Raw genomic sequence first — 26,846 nt, 5'->3', positions numbered from 1 at the left:
TACAAATGAAAATCATCACAAACCCGGGACAGTCACATAGAAGTACAAAACAATAGACCATCAACTCTGAAAACTAAAAGTAAATAGAAACTAGGATCACGAAAAACATGCAGGGGCGACACCAGAGAGTGAAGATAACTTGCTTCTTGCTAGACACTTCCATGAAAACAATTCGATATTAAGACAATCTTTTGTTTAAGTTTTTTTTTTTTTTTGAAATTTCAAACATGAGGCATTTGCCTCATTTGCCTCAATGTAGTTACGGCCCTGATTATTGGATGGTGAAACATAGACAATGGAAAAGAGAAATATCAGATAACTTTTTGAACTCTAATGAATGTTACTGTACATATATCGTTCTAACTATTCTGTAACAAGTGCTTTATCTTCTATACTATTAAAAGATAGACCTCATTTTGGGTGTCGCTTCTCTTCCTTCCACAATAAATCAATCGTCATGTATCTATGTCATATCGGTACAGTGGATAGTCATATTTGTCATCCATTCATATGGTTATTCAGATTGAGTTATTTTGGAAGAAAAACGAGAAAAAAGGCGTCCGGATATGTTTCCGTCATTGGACGAAATTTTAAGTCATATTAGACTTCCGGTTTGCGTTTTTCTATATACCTTTGACATACATGTATACTACGAATAAAGAGTATTTTCTGTCTGATATCATTTTCAAGTTAACTATCCACGGCAGTCACAGAGTTTATTAGATAGAGATGGTCTGTATAATATATCAATGACCGCCGTGGATCGATTATTAAACTGAGAATTAAAAGTAAAAACAAAATACACTTTATAGTAAATAATGAGAGGGGGGGGGGGGGGGTTGCAGGACCTTTTCGGGACGTCGGGATCGGGTGCTTTTAAGATCGGAATTTCGGGATGACGGGATATTTAATTCTTATTAAATTCGGGACCTCGGGATTTCATGTTTGTACATGTAAGACCGGGATGTCGGGATCAGGAACCCTACGACACCACCACCCCCCTTTATGAATGTTCATAATATACAGTTAAGCGCTAAAATTATCCATGTGTTATCAATACTATTAAACGAGAAGACCTCATTTTGGGTAATTAATAGAGAACATTTTTTTGGGGGAAAAGGAGGAGCCGGGCGAGAAAAACAATTGTCCTGTCCCAAAGTACCTATGACTTTTGATACCTTTTTCTGAAATTCTCCAGTCTTTAAATCCTTTACATAAATTCACTGATTACAAAAAAAAAAGATGTGGTATGATTGCCAATGAGACAGCTCTCCATAAGAGACCAAAATGACACCGAAATTAACAACTTTAGGTCACCTTACGGCCTTCAACAATGAGCAAAGTCAATACCCATAGTCAGATATAAAAGGCCACGAAATGGCAATGTAAAACAATTCAAATGACTCAGCCTTATGAGAAAACTAACGGCCTTATGTGTGTACAAAAAACAAATATATAACACATAAACAAACGACAACCACAGAATTACAGGCTCCTGCCTTGAATGTTCATAATATACTAAATGTATGTTCATAATGAAATAAATAGAAAACCAAAAATTGGGAATTTTGGAAATAGGAGGAGGGATACAAAATACTTTTTCATGTCCCCAAGTACCTATGACTTTTGATACTTTTCCTAAAATTCTCAAGTCATTAAATATTTTACAAAATTCTTCCTACAACACTTTACATACTTTCAACCACGCTCTGAATGCCCGCGATTTCGCGGGTGTGTTCTAGTATTTATATCATTTTAAGAAAGCTATTTGCTGGTAAAACGAAGGACTTATTATTTGGGTTATAATATGACCTTCTGTAGATTGGTTTTATCATTTTTATCTATATCATTGTATATTTTATCTACTATGATTTTTTACATTTCACTATCAATGTATAGCGCACCACCATTGGATTTTACCTTGATGTAATATATGTTATCCCTGTTTCTCCCCCTTTTGAATATTTTAATATTACCCGTTTAGGGATGTTCCTTATAAAAGGAAGCTCATACGAAGAAAAGAAAGAAAGATAAAAGACCTTAAATGGACCACGCATATCTCAAATGTATCCACGAAAGACAATTCGACGCTAGGCTTTCTAATAAGAAATCTACGCTTCTGGCCAAAAGATTGCAAAAAGACTGCATATATATCACTAGTACGATCAACTATGGAATATGGAGCCATACTATGGGACCCATATATACAACATGATATAAATCGATTGGAAAGAATACAACGCAGAGCAGCCAGTTTCATTACAGGTGACTACAGGTCTGCAGAAATGCTAGCCGAGTTAGAACTAGACAACCTACAAACAAGAAGAACAAGTCAACGGCTTGTATTTCTGTACAAAGTGGTTGAGGGGTTGGTCCCAGCTATTAATCCCGACGATTTTCTTGTTAAAAGTAAACCCAAGAGAAAAATCAAACCTAGAACATTTGACAATTTTGTAAGTGCCAATATCATATCCAGAAATCAATGCCACTTTGCTTATTTGAATATTATACTAAAGAAATCGGATACGGGTTACGGAAAGTACATTAAAATGATAGGGAATTTTGAAAAAATGTGTATTTTTTAATTTTAATTTAAGTGATAGACAGGTTGCCGGGGCAGAAAATGAATATACACAACAATATACACCATTTAAACGAAACATAATGGCTGTTGTTGAAAAAATACAGGTTCCTGAGCAATTTTAAAAATCGAAGCGAGAGGCTTTTATCATTGCAGTGTAAAATATAGGCTTAAATGGCTGAAACGTCAAATTTGCAAACTTCGTGTTGAAAATTGGCTTACAATGTCATTACAAAAACAGGTTTCCGGGGTGAAATTTGGTGAGCACTATTTCGGAACTAGTGAGGCCGGCAACTAGCGAGGCAGGTTTTTGGTCCCGCCTACTTGAAATAAAACACGCCTACTTTCTGAACTCTTTTTTGTTGGAGATAGAATAAGACTACAGTATACGGGATTGAAACATAGTTTTTATCAAAGAGCACACAAAATGGCGAAACAGTTTGAAGCGGTGAGAATTGTACATTTGAAAAGATGTGTATGGACAACAAAAGATGATTAAGTAACATAGACACATCTACTCATTCATTGTATGAAGATAACATGTATTCAAAAGAAAGGTTTTTATTATTGGGCGCCAACTTATGTAACCGGAGATCATGGTGCCATATTTCATTTTAAAATTTCTCGTCTCCAAAACTTGCAGTTGCATAAGGACCTCTGTCTTACAAGACAACGCGTTGACCGTCTGGGCTTACAAGTGAAGGAAAGCAATCCCATTACAAGGGTACCGAAAGGCAAGGGAGATAGGTAAAATTTGGCTAAATACGGAATGGCCACATGTTCATGAATCCGACAACTAACAAGGCCTGGTCTGCTTTTTTACACTGTATTTAGGAGGTCAGATATCAATAACAACTACTGAGACATGTTCATAATAAAAGGTTTTTTTTAATTCTGTTTCTAGGAGGTCTGATATCTATAACAACTACCAACACATGTTAGTAATAAAAGGGTTTTTTATACTGTTGTAACAGTATGAATTTCTGTTAAAAAATGCTTGCCTTCATCAGGACACGACCCTGGGACTTCTGTATTACAAGGCAGCACATTAACTGACTGAGCTAAAGCAGTACTTCCTTAGCTCAACCACTAATGCCTAACTAAGTACCTTCCACATTTGCTCAGGGAAGCAATCTCTTTACACTGTTAAGGTGGACAACAACCAAAGGCATGTTTTTGATAAATCAGGTGTATATACTGTAAAAATAGCTTAAAAATTTAGGAGATCAGATGTCTATGACACTTAGCTAGACATGTTCTTGATTAACAATGTTTTTAAACTTTCTTTAGGAGGTCAGATTCCAACACAACTACTGAGACATGATCTTGACAAATGGGGATATACAATGTAACAGGTCAGATGTCCATAACAACTAGCGAGGCATGTTTCTGATAATTGGTGTTTTTATACAATATTTTACAGGTCAGATGTCCATAACAACTAGTGAGGCTGGTTTTTGATAAATGGTGTTTTTATACTGTATTTTACAGGTCAGATGTCCATTACAACTACCAAGGCAGGTTTTTGATAAATGGGGGATTTATACTGTATTTTACAGGTCAGATGTCCATAACAACTAGCGAGGCTGGTTTTTGATAAATGGTGTTTTTATATTTGTATTTTACAGGTCAGATGTCCATAACAACTAGCGAGGCTGGTTTTTGATAAATGGTGTTTTTATACTGCATTTTACAGGTCAGATGTCCATAACAACTAGCGAGGCTGGTTTTTGATAAATGCTGTTTTTATATTGTATTTTACAGGTCAGATGTCCATAACAACTACCGAGGCTGGTTTTTGATAAATGGTGTTTTTATACTGTATTTTACAGGTAAGATGTCCATAACAACTAGCGAGGCTGGTTTTTGATAAATAGTGTTTATATACTGTGTTTTACAAGTCAGATGTCCATAACAACTAGCAAGGCATGTTTTTTTGATAAATGGTGTTTTTATACTGCATTTTACAGGTCAGATGTCCATAACAACTAGCGAGGCATGTTTTTGATAAATGGTGTTTTTATACTGTATTTTACAGGTCAGATGTCAATAACAACTAGCGAGGCTGGTTTTTGATAAATGGTGTTTTTATACTGTATTTTACAGGTCAGATGTCCATAACAACTAGCGAGGCTGGTTTTTAATAAATGGTGTTTTTATACTGTATTTTACAGGTCAGATGTCCATAACAACTAGCGAGGCTGGTTTTTGATAAATGGTGTTTTTATACTGTATTTTACAGGTCAGATGTCCATTACAACTACCGAGGCAGGTTTTTGATAAATGGGGGATTTATACTCATTATACTGTATTTTACAGGTCAGATGTCCATAACAACTAGCGAGGCTGGTTTTTGATAAATGGTGTTTTTATATTTGTATTTTACAGGTCAGATGTCCATAACAACTAGCGAGGCTGTTTTTTGATAAATGGTGTTTTTATACTGTATTTTACAGGTCAGATGTCCATAACAACTACCGAGGCTGGTTTTTGATAAATGGTGTTTATATACTGTGTTTTACAAGTCAGATGGCCATAACAACTAGCGAGGCATGTTTTTGATAAATGGTGTTTTTATACTGCATTTTACAGGTCAGATGTCCATTACAACTACCGAGGCTGGTTTTTGATAAATGGTGTTTCTTAACTGTGTTTTACAAGTCAGATGTCCATAACAACTAGCGATGCATGTTTTTGATAAATGGTGTTTTTATACTGCATTTTACAGGTCAGATATCCATAACAACTACCGAGGCTGGTTTTTGATAAATGGTGTTTATATACTGTGTTTTACAAGTCAGATGTCCATAACAACTAGCGAGGCATGTTTTTGATAAATGGTGTTTATATACTGTGATTTACAAGTCAGATGTCCATAACAACTAGCGAGGCATGTTTTTTGATAAATGGTGTTTTTATACTGCATTTTACAGGTCAGATGTCCATAACAACTAGCGAGGCTGGTTTTTAATAAATGGTGTTTTTATACTGCATTTTACAGGTCAGATGTCAATAACAACTAGCGAGGCTGGTTTTTGATAAATGGTGTTTTTATACTGCATTTTACAGGTCAGATGTCCATAACAACTACCGAGGCTGGTTTTTGATAAATGGTGTTTTTATACTGCATTTTACAGGTCAGATGTCAATAACAACTAGCGAGGCTGGTTTTTGATAAATGGTGTTTTTATACTGCATTTTACAGGTCAGATGTCAATAACAACTAGCGAGGCATGTTTTTTGATAAATGGTGTTTTTATACTGTATTTTACAGGTCAGATGTCCATAACAACTAGCGAGGCATGTTTTTTGATAAATGGTGTTTTTATACTGTATTTTACAGGTCAGATGTCCATAACAACTACCGAGGCTGGTTTTTGATAAATGGTGTTTTTATACTGCATTTTACAGGTCAGATGTCAATAACAACTAGCGAGGCTGGTTTTTGATAAATGGTGTTTTTATACTGTATTTTACAGGTCAGATGTCAATAACAACTAGTGAGGCAGGTTTTTAATAAATGGTGTTTTTATACTGTATTTTACAGGTCAGATGTCCATAACAACTAGCGAGGCATGTTTTTTGATAAATGGTGTTTTTATACTGCATTTTACAGGTCAGATGTCTATAACAACTAGCGAGGCTGGTTTTTGATAAATGGTGTTTTTATACTGCATTTTACAGGTCAGATGTCCATAACAACTAGCGAGGCTGGTTTTTAATAAATGGTGTTTTTATACTGCATTTTACAGGTCAGATGTCCATAACAACTAGCGAGGCTGGTTTTTGATAAATGGTGTTTTTATACTGCATTTTACAGGTCAGATGTCCATAACAACTAGCGAGGCTGGTTTTTGATAAATGGTGTTTTTATACTGCATTTTACAGGTCAGATGTCCATAACAACTAGCGAGGCTGGTTTTTGATAAATGGTGTTTTTATACTGTATTTTACAGGTCAGATGTCAATAACAACTAGTGAGGCTGGTTTTTGATAAATGGTGTTTTTATACTGTATTTTACAAGTCAGATGTCCATAACAACTAGCGAGGCATGTTTTTTGATAAATGGTGTTTTTATACTGCATTTTACAGGTCAGATGTCTATAACAACTAGCGAGGCTGGTTTTTGATAAATGGTGTTTTTATATTGTATTTTACAGGTCAGATGTCCATAACAACTAGCGAGGCTGGTTTTTGATAAATGGTGTTTTTATACTGTATTTTACAGGTAAGATGTCCATAACAACTAGCGAGGCTGGTTTTTGATAAATAGTGTTTATATACTGTGTTTTACAAGTCAGATGTCAATAACAACTAGCGAGGCATGTTTTTGATAAATGGTGTTTTTATACTGCATTTTACAGGTCAGATGTCCATAACAACTAGCGAGGCTGGTTTTTGATAAATGGTGTTTTTATACTGTATTTTACAGGTCAGATGTCCATTACAACTACCGAGGCAGGTTTTTGATAAATGGGGGATTTATACTGTATTTTACAGGTCAGATGTCCATAACAACTAGCGAAGCTGGTTTTTGATAAATGGTGTTTTTATATTTGTATTTTACAGGTCAGATGTCCATAACAACTACGGAGGCTAGTTTTTGATAAATGGTGTTTTTATACTGTATTTTACAGGTCAGATGTCCATAACAACTAGCGAGGCATGTTTTTAATGAACGGTGTTTTTATACTGTTTTTAACAGGTCAGATGTCCATAACAACTACCGAGGCTATTCCTGATAAATGGCTTTGTCCAACTACCTGCCATATTAAGATTATTTAATGAAAAACGAAATAATATGCCATGCACACCTTATTTAATTTTATAAACATCCTGAAAAATATTAAAGGGAAAGCTAAAAAAAACAGTAGGAGAAAATAGCCAAACAAATTGTGTATTCATTAATATATATATCATGTATATGAAAACACAAAGTTACTGACAAGGGGTCATTCTTGGTAGCAGCATAAAAACACATTTTTTTTGAATAAACTTCATTCTAGTGAGTACACCCTGTCCTTGCCATAATATAATAGTATAGGGTATAGGGTAATTGATTAAGATTATAGCAAAATTAAAACATGTAAAATTAGGTGAGCACTCATCTTGTATTATACTACCTTTATATACTATACTATATATATGTATTTCTCTTTGTCATGTTTTAAAGGTGAAGAATGTGACACACCTGCTTTAACAGAGGAGGATAGGGAGAGAAAGTGTGGAAATAAGAAGAAGCAGAACAGACTTTATACTTGGGTCAAGAATTGCATTAGGAGTTTTCTAACCCTAGCCCTTCAGTGTTGAGTGAGTACATGAAGGTTGATGAGATTATGAATAAAAATGTGAAATGCTCATTGTTGGCAATCTCATAATTGTCATATAGATATGCAGTCTGATTAAAAGTTCTGAAATCTGACATAGCAAAAATGGGAAGGCAGTTTGATGGCTGATAGATTTTAATATAACTGAAAATAGATTCTATGAATCTATTACTACTCTATATTTCTATCAATACACTTTTTATAAATATCACCATTCGGTTTAAAATCACCACTTTATACAATGCTATACATATTTACCACCAAAGATGTTTATATTTTTATTGATCACAATCACCTCACTGTATATATAAACTATCAACTCACTAAATATATAACACCATATTAATAAATATATATATCACCTCAATATAAATCTATATCACCTTACTATATATCATCACTGTACTTAATTATACCCCCGCTTTAAAAAGGGGGGGTATACTGTTTTTATACCCCCGCTTTTATACCCCCGCTTTAAAAAGGGGGGGGGGGTATACTGTTTTACCTCTGTCTGTCTGTCCGTCCATCAGTCCGTCCGTCAGTCAGTCCGTCCCATGAAACTTTCGTCACATTTTTAGCTCACCTGGCCCGAAGGGCCAAGTGAGCTTTTCTCATCACTTGGCGTCCGTCGTCCGTCGTCGTCGTCCGTCGTCGTTAACTTTTACAAAAATCTTCTCCTCTGAAACTACTGGGCCAAATCAAACCAAACTTGGCCACAATCATCATTGGGGTATCTAGTTTAAAAAATGTGTGGCGTGACCCGGTCAACCAACCAAGATGGCCGCCACGGCTAAAAATAGAACATAGGGGTAAAATGCAGTTTTTGGCTAATAACTCAAAAACCAAAGCATTTAGAGCAAATCTGACATGGGGTAAAAATGTTAATCAGGTCAAGATCTATCTGCCCTGAAATTTTCAGATGAATCGGTCAATCGGTTGTTGGGTTGCTGCCCCTGAATTGGTAATTTTGAAGAAATTTTGCTGTTTTTGGTTATTATCTTGAATATTATTATAGTTAGAGATAAACTGTAAACAGCAATAATGTTCAGCAAAGTAAGATCTACAAATAAGTCAACATGACCAAAATGGTCAGTTGACCCGTTTAGGAGTTATTGCCCTTTATAGTCAATTTTTAACCATTTTTCGTTAATTAAAGTAATCTTTTACAAAAATCTTCTCCTCTGAAACTACTTGGCCAAATTAATCCAAACTTGGCCACAATCATCTTTGGGGTATCTAGTTTAAAAAATGTGTGGCGTGACCTGGTCAACCAACCAAGATGGCCGCCACGGCTAAAAATAGAACAAAGGGGTAAAATGCAGTTTTTGGCTTATAACTCAAAAACCAAAGCATTTTGAGGAAATCTGACATGGGATTAAAATGTTTATCAGGTCAAGATCTATCTGCCCTAAAATTTTCAGATGAATCGGTCAATCGGTTGTTGGGTTGCTGCCCCTGAATTGGTAATTTTGAGGAAATTTTGCTGTTTTTGGTTATTATCTTGAATATTATTATAGATAGAGATAAACTGTAAACAGCAATAATGTTCAGCAAAGTAAGATCTACAAATAAGTCAACATGACCAAAATGGTCAGTTGACCCGTTTAGGAGTTATTGCCCTTTATAGTCAATTTTTAACCATTTTTCGTAAATTAAAGTAATCTTTTACAAAAATCTTCTCCTCTGAAACTACTTGGCCAAATTAATCCAAACTTGGCCACAATCATCTTTGGGGTATCTAGTTTAAAAAATGTGTGGCGTGACCTGGTCAACCAACCAAGATGGCCACCACCGCTAAAAATAGAACATAGGGGTAAAATGCAGTTTTTGGCTTATAACTCAAAAACCAAAGCATTTTGAGGAAATCTGACATGGGATAAAAATGTTTATCAGGTCAAGAACTATCTGCCCTGAAATTTTCAGATGAATCGGTCAATCGGTTGTTGGGTTGCTGCCCCTGAATTGGTAATTTTGAGGAAATTTTGCTGTTTTTGGTTATTATCTTGAATATTATGATAGATAGAGATAAATTGTAAACAGCAATAATGTTCAGCAAAGTAAGATCTACAAATAAGTCAACATGACCAAAATGGTCAGTTGACCCCTTTAGGAGTTATTGCCCTTTATAGTCAATCTTTAACCATTTTTCATAAATCTAAGTAATCTTTTACAAAATCTCCACTGAAACTACTAGGCCACAATCATCTTTGGGGTATCTAGTTTGAAAAATGTGTCCGATGACCTGGCCATTCAACCAAGATGGCCGCCACGGCTAAAAATAGAACATAGGGGTAAAATGCAGTTTTTTGCTTATAACTATGAAACCAAAGCATCTAGAGCAAATCTGACAAGAAGTTAAATTGTCAATATCTATCTGCCCTGAATTTTTCAGATGAATTGGACAACTGGTTGTTAGGTTGCTGCCCTCCAATTGGTAATTTTTAAAGAAATTTTGCCGTTTTTGGTTATCTTGAATACTATTATAGATTGCGATAAACTGTAAACAGCAATAATGTTCAGCAAAGTAAGATCTACAAATAAGTCAACATGACCTAAATGGTCAATTGACCCCTTAAGGAGTTATTGCCCTTTATAGTCAATTTTTAACAATTTTCATTAATTTGGTAAATTTATGTAAATTTTTACCAAATATAGTTCTCTGTTACTAATGGGCAAAGTTCATGATAGATATAATTGTAAGAAGCAAAATCGTTCAGTAAAGTAAGAACTTCAAACACATCACCATCACCAAAATACAATTTTGTCATGAATCCATTTGTGTCCTTTGTTTAATATGCACATAGACCAAGGTGAGCGACACAGGCTCTTTAGAGCCTCTAGTTCTCAGGAACTACACATCCACCCTTTCTGTAATTTGGTATCAACATTTATATATGTCAGCCATACAGTGTGATGCGTTTTCAGATTCATCACTTGACAACTTCCTGTTTACCAAACACTTGTCTGATTTTACACATGATAGCCAAGTTGAAAATTTTCGTCACATTTTTCTCAGGAACTACAATACAAGGATTTCTGAAATTTGGTTTCACGATTTATATAAGTCAGCTATACCGTGTGATGCGTTTTCAGATTCATCACTCGACAACTTCCTGTTTACCGAACACTTGTATGGTTTTACACATGATAACCAAGTTCAAAATTTTCGTCACATTTTCTCAGTAACTACAATACAAGGATTTCTGAAATTTGGTTTCAGGATTTTTATAAGTCAGCTATACCGTGTGATGCGTTTTCAGATTCATCATTCGACAACTTCCTGTTTACCGAACACTTGCATATTTTTACACTATTAATATTATCCACTTGCTGCGGGGGTATCATCAGTGAGCAGTAGCTCGCAGTTTCACTTGTTTATCGATCACCACACTGAATACATCTATCACTTCATTGTTCAAATCTATCGCCACATTTTACATTTCTATCACCATACTATACCTATCACCACACTTTATTTACCCAACACCATACTCACAATATGTATTTCTATCCCCACATACTTTATATCTGTTGTCACACTCTTCACACAATGCAATTATCACCACAATCTCAAAAATAAATATGTCTTTCCTTGTACTATATAGATCTATTACATATTAGTTTTTTTTTTATTGACCATTTGTATTAGAAAGTTATGTGGAGTAGGATCTGCTTACCCTTCAGAAGCATCTGAGATCACCCCTAGTTTTTGTTGGGGTTTGTGTTGCTTATTCTTTAGCTTTCTATGTTGTGTCTTGTGTTCTATTGTTTGTCTGTTTGTCTTTTTAATTTTTAGCCAGGCTTTGTCAGTTTATTTTTCGATTTATGAGTTTTTCTGTCCCTCTGGTATCTTTCGTCCCTCTTTTTAAATCAGCTTTTATATATGTTAGCAAGTTAGCATGGGCTTTATATAACAGTCTGTTGATATGGTAGAATATCATTTGATTTGCTGAAATTTTAATGTCATTTTTTATATGTATTTTTTCAGATTGCTATTCTACAGTAGACCTGGATGGATTTTGATGGAAAGGAAGTAAGAAAAAGGTACAAGTTGAGAAGTAAACTGCTTTTCATTTTGACTATTTATTTTAATCATACGCAACTTGCCAGAATAATCATCATATTTAGAAGAAGAGGAAGCTGAGTCATGAAAAAACGGCTTCACAAACAGTTGGTATATCTAGAGGAAAGAAGTGAATTGATTGAGGTTATTTTATTTACTGAGCTTTTGTTCATACAGATCTACCAACTGTCATGATTATATTTGATATCCCCACACTATATATATCAACAACCACACTGTATATATCTATAACAACACTAATAGTACATATAACTACACTTAACATACATATCATTCAACACACTATTGATACGTGTCATCCCTCTGTATATATCCATCACCACTTTGTTTATATGTCTACCACGACACTGGTTAAACCAATAACCATACTGTTTATATTTGTCACCACACAGTATATATGTAAACCACCACTTTGCTTATATATCACCACACTGTATATATAATCGCTATTCTGTATATTCTTCACCACACTGTATTTACAAATTACAACACTATATATATATATATTGTATCACCACTTTATCATATTTATATTTATATATTACCACACTATTTATATCTGTCACCACCTCATCTTGTTTAAATATATATATATATAAACGCCTTAAAAGTAAACAAAACAGTTATGATGTAATTATTTATAAATATTTTGGATAACCTTCATCAGTATGATCACAATGTAAAATGAATCACATCAATCTTCTTTGATTAGATTATAACAATATTAAAATTTATACAATAACACAGTTAATACTAAGACATTAATAACTGTAGAGAAATTGCAACAGAGGCTGCTTTTCCAGTGATATATGTTTGTGTAAACTTATAATGACTTCATGTAGTAATTATTATTTATAATTTGGTTTTTCTTACAGAAATACAAAACACAATTTTAAAGGGATTTAGAGGTATAAATGGATGAAAATGGAAGAAAGGAAAAAGGTACATTTTATTTCAAATAAAATAACAAGTATAATTTAATGATTTATAACAAAGAAGCACTCAACAATTCTGTTTATAGTGATGGTGAAGTGTTTTTATGCCCCACCTACGATAGTAGAGGGGCATTATGTTTTCTGTTCTGTGCCTCCGTTCGTCCGTCCGTCTGTCCTGCTCCAGGTTAAAGTTTTTGGTAAAGGTAGTTTTTGATGAAGTTGAAGTCCAATCGACTTCAAACTTAATACACATGTTCCCTATGATATGATCTTTCTAATTTTAATGCAAAATTAGAGTTTTTACCCCAATTTCACGGTCCACTGAACATGGAAAATGATAGTGCGAGTTGGGCATTCGTGTACTGAGGACACATTCTTGTTTAGAAAATGATTATTAGAAAAACTGCTATAGCATATCACAAAATATTTATATAAATGTCTTTTCTTCATTCTTGTAATCATGCACTTGTATTATTTACATAAAAATAGGAATATGGTATAATAAATGTTGGTCAAACATCCTTATTGAACATGTTACGTATCTATACTTTAATCACAAATGTATATAGTGACTATTTTAACACATAATTTTTTTTATCATACCACACACTGCAATCTATTACTACAGTCTCTATAGCTATCACCATACTCAAAATATCTATTCCTACAGTCTCTTTGTATGTTACCTCATTATATTCACCTATCACCTTACTTTAAATACCCATTGCCTTGCTTTATATATCAATCACCTCACACTTTATATTTATAATCTCACTGTTTATATCTAAACCTTAAATGATATATCTATGACGTTATTATATATTTAACACCACAATTAATGCATCTATCACCTTTCTTTATATGTCTATCATCTTATTGATACATTTATTACCTCACTTTACATATCTGTCACCTAACTTTATGTATTTATCACCTAACTTTATACATCTGTCACCACACTGTATATCTATCACCACACTTTATATATATATTACCACTCTATATACATGTATCACCACACTCTTCATATGTGACAACAATTTATGTATCTATCACCACACTTTATATATCTATCACCAAACTTTATATATCTATCTCCACACTTTATATATATATCACCACACTTTATATATCTTATCACCACAATCTATCACCACACTTTATATATCTATCACCACACTATATATATCCATCACCGCACTATATATATCTATCACCACACTTTATGTAACTATCCCAACACTTTATGTATCTATCACCATACTATATACATCTATCACCTCACTGTTCATATGTCACAACACTTTAGGTATCTATCACCACACTCTATATATCTATCACCACACTTTATATATCTATCACCACACTTTATGTAACTATCACAACACTTTATGTATCTATCACCACACTATATACATCTATCACCTCACTGTTCATATGTCACAACACTTTAGGTATCTATCACCACACTCTATATATCTATCACCACAATTTATATATCTATCACCACACTATATACATCTATCACCTCACTGTTCGTATGTCACACCACTTTATGTATCTATCACCACACTTTATATATCTATCACCACACTATATACATCTATCACCTCACTGTTCGTATGTCACACCACTTTATGTATCTATCACCACACTTTATTTATCTATCACCACACTATATACATCTATCACTTCACTATATACATCTATCACCTCACTGTTCGTATGTCACACCACTTTATGTATCTATCACCACACTTTATATATCTATCACCACACTATATACATCTATCACCTCACTATATACATCTATCACCTCACTGTTCATATGTCACACCACTTTATGTATCTATCACCACACTTTATGTATCTATCACCACACTTTATATATCTATCACCACACTATATACATCTATCACCTCACTATATACATCTATCACCTCACTGTTCATATGTCTCACCACTTTATGTATCTATAATCACCACACTTTATATATCTATCACCATACTATATACATCTATCACCACACTATATACATCTATCACCTCACTGTTCATATGTCACACCACTTTATGTATCTATCACTACACTTTATGTATCTATCACCACACTATATACATCTATCACCACACTATATATATCTATCACCTCACTGTTCATATGTCACAACACTTTAAGTATCTATCACCACACTTTATGTATCTGTCACCACACTTTATATATCTATCACCACACTTTATATATCTATCACCTCACTGTTCATATGTCACACTACTTTATGTATCTATCACCACACTTTATATATCAATCACCACACTATATACATCTATCACCTCACTGTTCGTATGTCACACCACTTTATGTATCTATCACCAAACTTTATGTATCTATCACAACACTTTATGTATTTATCACCACACAATATAAATCTATTACCAAACTCTCTTTGTTTATCCCCATACTCTATATCTACCCCAAAGTCTCTATGTATATCTCCACATATTAAACACCTATCACCTTACTTTATTTATCAATCACCACATTCTCTATATCTATCACCAACAGTCTCTATGTATATCTCCATATAATAAACACCTATCACCTTACTTATTTATCAATCACCTCTTTTTATATTTCATTCACCACACACTATCTATATCTATCCCCATACTCTCTATATCTATCCCCCAACTCTCTATATCTACCCCAACAGTGTCTATGTATATCTCCACATAATAAACACCTATCACCTTACTTTATTTATCAATCACCTCACTTTATATATCAATCACCACACTCTCTATAATTATCCCCATAATCTCTGTATTTATACTTGAAAACAATGTCTGTATTATGTTCACATATGACATGCTTTCTATAATCCACAAAGAAAACAATTTATACATGTCAAACAATGTCTGTGTTATGTTCTTGTATGACATATTATATTCTATGATATTCGTTAAGATTTCATTCACACATTTGTGGACTGACGAGATGGAAAAACTTTTTATTTACAGAAATGGACATCATCATTTATCTTTCTCAACATTATTGCTGTATTAAACACATTAGAAAAAAAGAAGACTATGGATTTTGGCAGTTTTGTTCCTGTGATGCAATGATGTCAGTTCATTTTATTTTGGAAAAAGCAGATGCTGATTAGCTTATGAGTACTTCTTTTGCTGTAATTGTGAGGTACTTATTGATTAAGAAATAGCCTTTCTATGATTTGGATAATTTATTTCAGTTTTAAAATCATTTTGCCAACTGTTATGTTAGTGCCAAACTTAAGACCAACATGATTAGCAATGAAATATCATAATTCAACTACTGTGGATTCATTTAGTTTTTTTGGGTATCAATTTTCATGGATTGAGGAAGACTTGCATATTCATGGATATTTAATTTTGTGGTTTTTGTCGAGACTGTGACTTTTGTCGCAATAGCTTGACATAGGGATAGTGATCCGGCTGAGGCATTAGCTATCTTCTTAAAAGCTTTATATTTTAGCAGGTGGAAGACCTGGATGCCTCATACTTTGTATATGGATGCCTCATGTTACAAAGTTTCCGTCAGTCACATGTCCAATGTCCTTGACCTCATTTTCATGGTTTAGTGACTACTTGAAAAAAAGTGAACATTTTTGTAATGTTAAATTCTCTCTTATTATAAGTTATAACATAACTATATTTGGTATGTGCCTACCTTGCAAGGTCATCATGCCTGTCAGAAAGTTGACCTGACCTCGACCTCATTTCATGAATCAGTGAACAAAGTTAAGTTTTGGTGGTCAAGTCCATATCTCAAATACTATAAGCAATAGGTCTTGTACATTCAGTGAATGGAAGGACTGTAAGGTGTACATGTCAAACAAGCAGGTATCATCTGACCTTTACCTCATTTTCATGGTTCAGTGGTTATAGTTAAGTTTTTGTGTTTTGGTCTGTTTTTCTTATACTATATACAATAGGTGTACTATATTTTGTGTATAGAATGATTGTAAGGTGTACATGTCTAGCTGGCAGGTGTCATCTGACCTTGACCTCATTTTCATGATTTAGTGACTCAAGTGAAGGTTTTTAGTTTTGGTCTTTTGTCTAATACTATATGCAATAGGTCAACTATATTTGGTGTATGGAAATATTTTATGATCTATATGTCAGTCTTGTAGGTTTTATTTGACCTTGACCTCATTTTCATGGTTCATTGCTCAATGTTTAGTTTTCTTGGTTAATGTTAAGTTTATGTGACAGTTGTAATAAATCTCTATATTAAGGACTATAAACATAATATCAATGATCAGTAAAGAAGGCAACATTTCAGCATATGCACTCTTATAAGGCAATGTCTGCAAACATTCCTTCAGAAAATTTGTTATTTATTGAATATTTAAATTCATGTTTCCCTTATACCATGTATACCCACGAAATCCACTAAAATTAATATCCAACAAATATTAATGAATCCATAGCACTATGTACCAATACAATAGTTGAAATAAGTTTAATTGGTGTATTACCCTTGTTATGAAGTAAGTACATATGAAGGCAATGAGGAAATTCAACCGAAAAATGGACCTTTGATAAATATTAAATGCCACCAGCAGTTAAAAACATTTTTATGGAATGAACATAACTGTATATAACAACAACACATTCATACAGAAAGTTACAAAAAATCAATGCACAATAATATTGTATGTGTATAGGGCAAATGAAGCTTCAAACTAGAAACATATCATCAGTGACAACAATATGCTATGAAGACAAGCTAGTCTATTGTGCTAGCACATTGAAAGTGCATCAATTTATTTAACAATATCATTGGATTAAACCATGTGCTTTGAAATAAGTCAAATTTATGAGTAAAGAAAATGTAATGAAAATATATAATTACTTAGAAACATCTTCTAACTTAGTATTGGTTGAACAGTATTGCAATATACCCTAATGTAAATTCTAAGCCTGTCCACAATTGTGCATAGTGGTTATAAATACTGTAACGCTGATAGATGTATTGTGTAAAGTCAATAAAAAACCTGAATCTAAGATTGGTATCAATATCAAAACCATATGACATTGTGTTTTTTTGTTTAAAGAAAAATATTTCCCATATGTTATGTTTAAAAGAATGTTTTGTATGGAAAACAGAAATTGATTTTTCAAACTGGACACAAATTATACTACTAGTAGATTTATGGGAGCTTTAGAACATTCACATAATGCTTTCCATCTTTTTATTTTCAGGCATTGTGTAAACATGCAAGGTCATGCATTATAAGTGTCAACTTCAGACAATATTCACTTTACTGAAATTGAATTCTCCAGTTTGAGAACTTGTTAAAGCTGAATTTTCTTTGTAACATTAAATGTATAATTTCAAAGTTTATCCCTAAAAAAACAATACTTATTAATTATTTTTTTGTCTTCTTGTGTTGTTTGGTGTAGATGCAGGATGGAAGAAAGCAAACAGAACCAAGAAATACAAGTAATTATCAAATTACACATTCATGATTGACTTATGCTTATTGCAATAAAATGTTGTCCTATATGGTATTTTTCACTTGTATAAATTAAAGTAATGTAGAATTTGCATTATCTTTTATTGTTTCTTTATAAGAAGAAAATTTCAAATGCTATTACAGTTAATTATAAGTCATACCAACTAGTGCTGATTAATTATGAACTTTCTCATTAACTTCTGGAAAAATATGTTTCAATATTACAATATAAAATATAAAATTGATGTGATTTGGAATGAGACAACTCTCTATGTGAGATCACATGTGTCTCGTGTGTGGTGTCAGCAACTACCTGGTATAATAGTTACATTATATAACCTCTGCCATGAGGCGAAAGCTAACAAACTATAAAGAGCCACAAAATGATGAGTGTAAAACAACTTAAACAAGAAAATAAAAGGCTTGTTGCTGATAAGACGATATGAATAAACCATCATACTATGAGGAAGAAGTGTCTAGTCATGCATGTATTCGTGTAGTAAATGGAAAAATGGTTACAATAATTGTTTTCTTTGTTTATATGATTTTACTGATAAGTATATTTGTTTGTTTTATAAATATTATCCAATATTTTTGCACACTTATAAATAGGTTCAAGTATAGATTGACCCTCTCTTAAAGTCCAAAGATGCAGGAAAAGAAAACCATGAACAAGCTTGAAAAGAAATAGATGATAACAATGACTCAGGTTAGTAAATCCTTTATATAATTTCTTTTATTTAAATGATATCTTGAAATGAATATTTATTCTTGAATCACTTCCAAGTGTAAACTGTGGATATTTTCACAGTAATTATGCATTCAGAATAGCATATGCAGGGCCGTAACTAGGGTTCGAATTCAGGGGAGGCATGGGTTTGGGGCCACCGATTGAGGCCCCCATAATAGGGGGTTGGGGCACAGCCCCCCGCCGATTTTTTTCTCTCAGTCATTGGCTAAAAATGACCCGTTTCCCTTCGATTTCCTTACTTTAAGAAACATCAGTATTGCTTGAACCTGGAAGCAACTTTTATGCAAAAACAAGCTGAGATTGCTGTTCTATGTGAGCCAAGGCTCCGTCTTGAAGGCCGTACTTTGACCTATAATTGTTAACATTAAATACATTGTGACCGCAGATTTTTTTCTCAAATGATATGGCTAAAAATTACCCGTTTTCCTTTGATTTCTTTACTTTAAGAAAGATCAGTTTTGCTGGATCCTTGGAGCAATTTTCATGCAAACAATTATTATCTGTATTTAAAGATATTTTTTTAGAACCTGGTAAGTTCAAAAAACATATAAAGCAAGATTATAGAACACAAGATATTTTTTTTTATCGAGGATCTTGAATTTCAATATTGTTGAAAGCTGAACAGACATATATAACTACAACCAGGGACTTTCTATATTAGTCTAGTATATACTTAGTATAGAAAGTCCCTGCTACAACGAATGGGAGTGTTTACCTACTAAGACATTGACCATAATGTTCTCGTACGATCCGGGATTTAAAAAAACGATCCAACAGCTATTTCAGCCTGTAACGAATTTCCGATATCTTAAAAGATTCACAATACAAAAGGAACTCCCTCTGCTTTATTGAGCCCCCAAATAAATGTGAACAGTTTTTATTCAAAATTATCGAAAGCAACGTTTCATATGTGTTCTCGTACGAATACTGACCCCTCAAAACTGAATAACAGACGGATGGCCACACGAAAAAAAACCCCAAAAAAACAAATACTAAAACAGTTCACTTTCGATAAAAAATCCGAAAAATGACAGACATATCACGTATCATGATAACACTGTTAAAACTGTAAACTTGTGTTGTTTATAATATAAACTAAAGTTCTCTGTGTACATATTGTCAATATTTTATTTTATTACTTCCAAAAAAAGTTTTGCCTGAAGAAAATTCAGGGGAGGCAGTTTGCCTCATAGGTAGTTACGGCCCTGATATGAAAGAATATTTTAGGCTTTCCATCCATGAATCACAATCTGCAAAACTCACCATGGAGTGGTACTAAACTACAAATTTTACAAAATTTCTACAAACATTTAAACAAGGCAGTTGTCTATCTATATATTACTTTATTTTTCATATTATTATCTTTTCAGAATAGCTGATAATTATCTAATTTGTACACACTAGAAGAAGTTTGGGTTTTTTTTTGCACATGTGAAATGTGGCGAATTATGTGCTCCTACAGAAGATGAAGTTAACATTTTGAAGAGGCAAGATCCAGACTAGTAGATCTTTGTTGACTACACTTCTGATAATTTCATATGTGTATAGTTTCTATGTCATTTTATTTTAAGGAAAAATTGATCAAAGTCGATTGGAGGGGTTGAAATGATTGTGCCTTATCAATGTAGAATGTTTACAATGTAATTGGAAATACATAAAGTAAAGTTATTTTTTTTTGTATTTAGAAATAATCATGTTAAGTATTATTTTTATGATGATTTTATTTAATGCTATGTATAGCAGAAATTAAATTTAAGAAATGAAAGAACATGTAAACAACAGTTATTATGAAACAACTATTTACCAAAAATGATGTAGACTTTGTGAGTGCTAGATTAATAGTGATAACCATACAATAAGTATAGATACATTGTAGATAGATATTTTATTTTTAAAGTGCAACTTGGTACATATACATGAAATGTAATATATTACAATTTTAAACATAAGCAGTCAATTAACATGTATATTTATACCATCCAGCCTTAAGGGGGTTATGTTGCACTGTCAGATAGTATAAGTTGAATTGAAGATATTTTCCACTTTAGTTATTTTTTCATTAGGCAAGTATGATAGTATGCATTAATGACATTGATTTGTATACTATACACTATAATTTTATACATGTATTATTGAATGTATTACACAATGAATTTTATTTGTATTATGATATTATTGAATGTATGTATATATACACATATAATATGTTTTCTGAATTTGCTGTTTTTAAATTTGATAGTAGTTTACTCAAAGGAATAATTTGACATTTGACTTGAGTGTATTAATAAGTATGTTTTTGTAAAAAAATAATATATATATATGTACAAGCTTTAGAAACAGGATGAAAAACAAGGCTTGCCGAGCTTTTCATTTTTTTTCTTAGCGAAAATCTTTAGCTGATTGCAGGATAAATTTATTTTTTTTATACTGGTAGTCTAAAAAATTATTTGAGATTAAATTTACTGGTTTTAGTTGAACTTCTTTTTTTTATTAGTTCACATACTAAATTTTATCAATTTTCAGAATAGTTGTTTGCTATTTTATAGAAAACATTCATGTATAAAATTTAATGGTACTAAGTTTGATATTCTGGTTTGCTAGAATTTTTTTAGACGTATCTTGGTATCAATGCGTATGTCTTTTCAGCTTTATGAATGCTAACAAATTTTTAAGTGATACACCTAAAATAACTGCTCAAATAAAATTGAGAAAGGAAATGGTGAATATGTCAAAGCAACAACCACCCGACCATAGAGCAAACAACAGCCGAAGGCAACCAATGGGTCTTCAATGTAGCGAGAATTCCCGCACCCGTAGGTGTCCTTAGTCTGAAAAGACCTTAACAGTAAGGTCGATCACATATTTAAGAATTTAGAAAAGCTAGAATTTTCACTCCAAAGATATTTCAAATAGTCACTTGGGTTAATCAAAATCTACATCTTTATCTAAATTATAAATTGATCTTTCAAAATGCCAGGTGATTTTTAAGTTTGGTTAATTGCTGTCAAATTTAAAAACTAACAGGTAAATATAGCTAGAATTTTGAATTCAGACCAATTTCAGATATTCACCTTTAAAAATTCTATTTCCTTTTTCAATTCAACTAGGATTTTTTTTAAATCTCTACAATTATCACAATCATATATCAATTTTACAGAATCCAGCTAATTTGGTAAATTGGTTTATTGATGTAAAATTAATAGACTTGATTAACAAGACAAAGTACTTGGTCAACTTTAAAAAAAAATTGTAACTTATTCAAATCAGCAAGGATTAGTTGAAAACTCAACATTATCTCATTTATATATTAATTTTACTAAAATGCCAGCTAATTTGGTTGGTTTTTTTGTATGTCAAATTTAAAGACTTGTCTAATTAAGGGGTAAAAATAGTTAAAATTTGCATTGTTGGAAAAACTTAAAAAAGTCACCTTTAAAAGATTTGGTAACTTTTACTTAAATCTCTACAATTATCACAGTTAAATATCTGTTTTACAGAATGTCAACTAATTTGGTAGTTCGGTTTATTGATGTCAAATTTATACACTTGATAAACAGGAAAAATAGTAGGAAAATTCTTTGTTGTAAAAAAATTTTGTAACATTTTTGAATCAGCTAGGATTTTCTTAAAACTCAACAGTTATCACAATTATATATTACAGCCAATTTAATTGAGTGTGTAGCCAAAGGTAATGTCTTTGGTTAGCTTGCTTGTTAGCTGAACAGTGAAGTCTTTGCTAGGTTAGGTAAACTAAAAAGTAGATTAGACCAACAGATAACCAATCTATCTGTCTGGTGGACTAGGCTACTTCGAAAGGAGGGTAGTATACCTGACTTAATAATGACTTCATGGTTCAGCTAACAAGCAGGCTAACTAAAGATGTTACCTTTGGCTACACACTCAATGAAATTGGCTGTAATCTTACTGAAATGGCAGCTATAAATTTGGTAGTTGGTATGTCAAATTTAAAGGTAAAATTTGCATTGTTGGAAAAACTTAAAATAGTCAACTTTAAAAAAAAATTGTAACTTTTTCAAACCAACTTAGATTTTCCTAAAACTTTACAGTTATCACAATTATATATTAATCTTACTAAAATGCCAGTTATTTTGTATTTCCATTTATAAATGTGAAATTTAAAGTTTCCCTCAAAAAATTAAAAAGGTTGGAATTTTCAGGTCGAAATAAACTTTTGATAGTCAACTTTAATAATGTTTGTAACTTTTTCAAATCAACTAGGATTGCCCTAAAACTCTACAGTTATCACAATTATATATTAATCTTACTAAAATGCCAGGTTGTTTTGTATTTCCATTTATAAATGTGAAATTTAAAGTTTCCCTCAAAAAATTAAAAAGGTTGGAATTTTCAGGTCGAAATAAACTTTTGATAGTCAACTTTAATAATGTTTGTAACTTTTTCAAATCAACTAGGATTGCCCTAAAACTCTACAGTTATCACAATTATATATTAATCTTACTAAAATGCCAGGTTATTTTGTATTTCCATTTATAAATGTGAAATTTAAAGTTTCCCTCAAAAAATTAAAAAGGTTGGAATTTTCAGGTCGAAATAAACTTTTGATAGTCAACTTTAATAATGTTTGTAACTTTTTCAAATCAACTAGGATTGCCCTAAAACTCTACAGTTATCACAATTATATATTAATCTTACTAAAATGCCAGGTTATTTTGTATTTCCATTTATAAATGTGAAATTTAAAGTTTCCCTCAAAAAATTAAAAAGGTTGGAATTTTCAGGTCGAAATAAACTTTTGATAGTCAACTTTAATAATGTTTGTAACTTTTTCAAATCAACTAGGATTGCCCTAAAACTCTACAGTTATCACAATTATATATTAATCTTACTAAAATGCCAGGTTATTTTGTATTTCCATTTATAAATGTGAAATTTAAAGTTTCCCTCAAAAAATTAAAAAGGTTGGAATTTTCAGGTCGAAATAAACTTTTGATAGTCAACTTTAATAATGTTTGTAACTTTTTCAAATCAACTAGGATTGCCCTAAAACTCTACAGTTATCACAATTATATATTAATCTTACTAAAATGCCAGGTTATTTTGTATTTCCATTTATAAATGTGAAATTTAAAGTTTCCCTCAAAAAATTAAAAAGTTGGAATTTTCATGTCGTAATAAACTTTTGATAGTCAACTTTAATAATGTTTATAACTTTTTCATATCAACTAGGATTGTCCTAAAACTCTACAGTTATCACAATTATATATTAATCTTACTAAAATGCCAGGTTATTTTGTATTTCCATTTATAAATGTGAAATTTAAAGTTTCCCTCAAAAAATTAAAAAGGTTGGAATTTTCAGGTCGTAAAACACTTTTGATAGTCAACTTTAATAATGTTTATTTCTTTTTCAAATCAATGAGGATTGTCCTAAAACTCTACAGTTGTCACAACTATATATTAATCTTACTACAATGCCAGGTTATTTCGTGTTTCAATTTCTTAATGTGAAATTGATAGTTTCACCTGACAAGTAAAAATAGTTAGAATTTTCATGTTGTGAAAAACTTTTGATAGTCAACTTTAATAATGTTTATAACTTTTTCAAATCAACTAGGATTGTCCTAAAACTCTACAGTTATCACAATTATATATTAATCTTACTAAAATGCCAGGTTATTTTGTAGTTTCACTTATAAATGGGAAATTTAAAGTTTCACCCAAAAAGTAAAAAATAGTTGGAATTTTCATGTCGTAAAACACTTTTGATAGTCAACTTTAATAATGTTTATTACTTTTTCAAATCGACTAGGATTGCCCTAAAACTCTACAGTTATCACAATTATATATTAATCTTACTAAAATGCAAGGTTGTTTTGTATTTCCATTTATAAATGTGAAATTTAAAGTTTCCCTCAAAAAATTAAAAAGCTGGAATTTTCATGTCGTAATAAACTTTTGATAGTCAACTTTAATAATGTTTATAACTTTTTCAAATCAACTAGAATTGTCCTAAAACTCTACAGTTATCACAATTATATATTAATCTTACTAAAATGCCAGGTTATTTTTTATTTCCATTTATAAATGTGAAATTTAAAGTTTCCCTAGAAAAGTCAAAAAGTTGGAATTTTCATGTCGAAATAAACTTTTGATAGTCAACTTTAATAATGTTTATAACTTTTTCAAATCAACTAGAATTGTCCTAAAACTCTACAGTTATCACAATTATATATTAATCTTACTAAAATGCCAGGTTATTTTTTATTTCCATTTATAAATGTGAAATTTAAAGTTTCCCTCGAAAAGTCAAAAAGTTGGAATTTTCATGTCGAAATAAACTTTTGATAGTCAACTTTAATAATGTTTATAACTTTTTCAAATCAACTAGGATTGTCCTAAAACTCTACAGTTATCACAACTTCATATTAATCTTACTAAAATGCCAGGTTATTTTGTAGTTCCACTTATAAATGTGAAATTTAAAGTTTCACCCAAAAAGTAAAAAATAGTTGGAATTTTCATGTCGTAAAACACTTTTGATAGTCAACTTTAATAATGTTTATAACTTTTTCAAATCAACTAGGATTGCCCTAAAACTCTACAGTTATCACAATTATATATTAATCTTACTAAAATGCCAGGTTATTTTGTAGTTTCACTTATAAATGGGAAATTTAAAGTTTCACCCAAAAAGTAAAAAATAGTTGGAATTTTCATGTCGTAAAACACTTTTGATAGTCAACTTTAATAATGTTTATTACTTTTTCAAATCAACTAGGATTGCCCTAAAACTCTACAGTTATCACAATTATATATTAATCTTACTAAAATGCCAGGTTATTTTTTATTTCCATTTATAAATGTGAAATTTAAAGTTTCCCTCAAAAAGTAAAAAAGTTGGAATTTTCAGGTAGAAATAAACTTTTGATAGTCAACTTTAATAATGTTTATAACTTTTTCAAATCAAACAGGATTGTCCTAAAACTCTACAGTTATCACAACTATATATTAATCTTACTAAAATGCCAGGTTATTTTGTATTTCCATTTATAAATGTGAAATTTAAAGTTTCAATCAACAGGTAAAAATGGTTGGAATTTTCTTGTCTGAAAAACTTAAGATGGTCAAGTTTTAAAATTTTTTTAACTTTCTCAAATCAACTAGGGTTCTTTTGAAACTTTTCAGTTTTCACAGTTATATATTAATCTTATTTTAAATTAAAAATACTGGTTATGCTCGTATATGAGATAAACTGATAATACTTAATCTTACAGGTTTTTTATATGGCTAAGATGAGAGGTAGAATTAGAATTATACTAGTGTATGATATTGGCTAAACGCACTGTTAAAGGGGAATTGCTTGAAAATTTTTTTTCAAATTACTCATTTATATTTGTATGTACCAATTTTTGTGGATTGGGGAAAACTTGCATTTTCATGGGTATTTGATTTCATGGTTTTGTCAAAGTTTGCATACATTCTTATAGAAAATTTGTAAATAATTATTAATGAGAATTTGTGGTTTCCAGTTTTCTACGAAATCCAAGAAAATTGGTATCCAATGAATAATAATGAATCCACAGTTATTGAAAATGTCACCAAATGAAATGTATTCACTGTTTGATATATTTTTTATATATTAATATTAACATAATTAAAATTTATGTTCTCTGATTGAAAA

At 31.7% G+C, this 26,846-nt stretch overlaps 1 long non-coding RNA gene across 2 annotated transcripts; it reads left to right on the top strand.

Moving 5' to 3' along the window:
• Positions 1 to 2,849: 2,849 nt before the first annotated feature.
• LOC139524109 (uncharacterized) lies at positions 2,850 to 26,846 on the top strand. Of its 2 annotated transcripts, none has more exons than XR_011664737.1 (8): positions 2,850 to 3,029; positions 7,756 to 7,892; positions 11,898 to 11,953; positions 12,869 to 12,935; positions 15,950 to 16,127; positions 18,380 to 18,419; positions 19,045 to 19,141; positions 20,554 to 26,846. It is a non-coding gene; the product is annotated as an uncharacterized lncRNA (long non-coding RNA). The 2 variants fall into 2 exon arrangements; XR_011664736.1 differs by having other exon boundaries at positions 11,898 to 12,116.

Source organism: Mytilus edulis, chromosome 5 (assembly GCF_963676685.1).
Source record: "Mytilus edulis chromosome 5, xbMytEdul2.2, whole genome shotgun sequence".
Taxonomy (NCBI): Eukaryota; Metazoa; Mollusca; class Bivalvia; order Mytilida; family Mytilidae; genus Mytilus; species Mytilus edulis.
Note: the sequence above shows the minus strand (reverse complement) of the source record. Positions and strands in the feature narration are given on the sequence as shown.